This window comes from Ostrea edulis, chromosome 9 (assembly GCF_947568905.1).
Source record: "Ostrea edulis chromosome 9, xbOstEdul1.1, whole genome shotgun sequence".
NCBI lineage: Eukaryota > Metazoa > Mollusca > Bivalvia > Ostreida > Ostreidae > Ostrea > Ostrea edulis.
The window spans coordinates 69,097,182-69,099,941 of record NC_079172.1 but is presented as its reverse complement, the minus strand read 5'-3'; the positions used below and the strand labels follow the sequence as shown (position 1 = coordinate 69,099,941).

The 2,760-nt window shown below is 36.7% G+C and overlaps 1 long non-coding RNA gene across 1 annotated transcript; it reads right to left on the bottom strand.

Annotated features, from left to right (window-relative positions):
• Nucleotides 1-1,538: 1,538 nt before the first annotated feature.
• LOC130050405 (uncharacterized) lies at nt 1,539-2,404 on the bottom strand. The gene is made up of 2 exons (XR_008798842.1): nt 2,264-2,404; nt 1,539-1,884 (listed from the first exon to the last, which is right to left on the bottom strand). It is a non-coding gene; the product is annotated as an uncharacterized LOC130050405 (long non-coding RNA).
• Between the last annotated feature and the right edge of the window lie 356 nt (nt 2,405-2,760).

The following is a 2,760-nucleotide window of genomic DNA, read 5'->3' as shown; positions in this document are numbered from 1 at the left end:
TCTAGTTCGTCAATACAACTTACCATTGGGTCAAATGCTGTCTGACGCATTTCATACCAATTGTTAAGTCGTTCTTGGAATACTGATTTTGAATACGGATAACTCCGTTTACATGATCAGGATATAGGGCTCACAGTGAGTGTGAGGGGTCGACAGGGGATGCTTACTCCTCCTAGGCACCTGTCCCACCTCTGGTGTGTCCAGGGGTCCGTGTTTGCCCAACTATCTATTTTGTGTTTCTTATAGGAGTTACGAGATTGTTCACTGTTCGTTATCGTCACCTTTCATCAAGTTCTTTTTCATATTTAGCCTTGCGTATGGCATAATCGTGGACAGAATTCATAATAGAGATAAAGTTCTGTCGCAAATTGAAAGACCGAGGTTCTCTGTATTTAGGACCTTTTAGAATAATTCATTGGAGGTTCTCATTTTTAACTATATCAACATCACTAGTAATGATATGTCCAGCCGGACTATAGTTGAAAGAAGACGATCAACAAGAACACGAAGGTGGATTACGTTTAAGATGGTCTATATCTAGACACTGCAAAATTTGTTTGTAATTACAAAGTTTGGATGTAATAGTAGAAGTATATTTGTAGAAAATACAGGGTGTAGACTTGAACTTGAAATAAGTTGGAATATACGACTGAAGCCTTTTATGACGAAGAATATTGTTTATGTTGACGGAATCTATTCCTTTGTTTGTAAATGTGAGCTTAAGGAACTGGCTGCATGATTTGGAAGGAATATCATCCATGACCCGTGCTAGTTTAAAGAGCCTGTGATTTGCAACATTCATAATCATAGAGTTCAGTCTATATGCAGGTGTTGAAAAAGCCAGATATAGACTAACTGTGGCTTCTTGAAATAACTATGTAAAAATCCCAATGGAACAGAGTAAAGTTTTGTACGAATATGATGTGGACCTAGTTTGTTGACGTAAGGTAATTAAGTAAGGACATCATTTATACTTGTTTCCGTGTTTGTCCCACTCTCTATTTTGTATTCCTTTTATGCGTTATGAGATTGATCATTGCCTGGTATCTTCATATTTCATTTTGAAGTTGCCACAAGACTTCACGTGTTTAAAGAACATTTGAAAAACTGCATTGCTAAAATCTATTTCTCAAAATGAACCAGCCTATTACGAATGAGTGTTCGATTTATAATGTGTTTCGGATTGATTGATTGATTGATTGTATATGGTTTAACGTCCCTCTCGAGAATTTTTCACTCATATGGAGACGTCACTATTGCCGGTGAAGGACTGCAAAATTTAGGCTTATGCTCGGCACCTATGGCCTTTGAGCAGCGAGGGATCTTTATGGTGCCACATCTGCTATGACACGGGGCATCAGTTTCTGCGGTCTCATCAGCAGGACCGCCCCATTTACTAGCCTCTTACGACAAGCAAAGGGTGCTGAGAACGTATTCCTACCCAGATCCCCACGGGACTTGTGTTTCAGAAAATATTAATGAAATTGCACATTTTAAGAAACCAAAATAACTATAGATAACAAATAAACAAAAGACCATTGTAAATGCCACCATTCACCATCTACTAGTATTTTGTTTTATTCAGTGTAACAAGACGATCCGAGGCCACAGACAAAACAAAAGACAAAATTGGTTTTATGATTCACTTTTGTATTCGTTACATTAAAATTATACAGTATTGATGCCTGATGTCTGGTCTTGATACAGGCACAAAGTTCCTGGACACACAGTTCCGGGATACACACAGCTCCGGAACATACACACTGTTCCCAGATACACAGGTCCAGGACGAACACAGTTCCGGCACACACACAGGTTCGGGACGCACACAGTTCCGGGACACACACAGGTCTGGAACATAGTTTCAAAGGAATATTTTGGGACCTACACGGAAATCAAAAAATACACACATTAACTTAACAAGCCAATAATCACATATTTCCACTTGTAGAGCTACGTTTACACTAGAACTTAATGTTATTTAGTTAAATGAAACACTTGATATTGCATTACTTAATACTTTACAAATACTGAACATATGATATATACAAAAGCGAATACGGACACATGGTTACACATTACAAAAACACACATCGATGAAATAAATACACAAAGTAACACATAAAGTAATATATAAACTTTAGAATTTGAAGACAATAGAAAACACAAATTTGAGCAAAGTTATTCCAGGACCATAGAATTATCAAAACGTAAAATATAGAAAACAAACCATTACATTAATATTTATAGAAAAGTTTCTCACCTCAGAAAGCCAAGTGTCTGTATAATTAAAGAAGTTTTACAAAAATTTATAACTCAAAATGTCCGATCACCAATCAAACACAAATTCCGTGCAGCATGAGTGTAGAAAAGAATGGCTAAACCCAGAACTCAGTTATATCAGACACAGGTAAACGGGGTACCATACGGGGTTAAGATATCAACTGATAGAAGAGGCCCTGGAAAGGATAACTATACATATTTACATTTGCAACTGTTTTCTCCTACATAACACTATTACGAGTAATACGTATTTATTTCTGGATAAATCTACTACGGGGTCAACAGAGGTCACGGCTGTGCGTATGAACATTTGTTAAAAGTAGGTAACAGGTACTACTTTTACTAAGGCAATACACATCTAGCAATCGCTCTCACTTACTACAGAAATCTTTCAATAGATGAAATCAACATCACAAAATGTATTTACGGTTTTATTTGTATTCCAAGCAGTGGATTTTCATCAATAATTGATAAAAG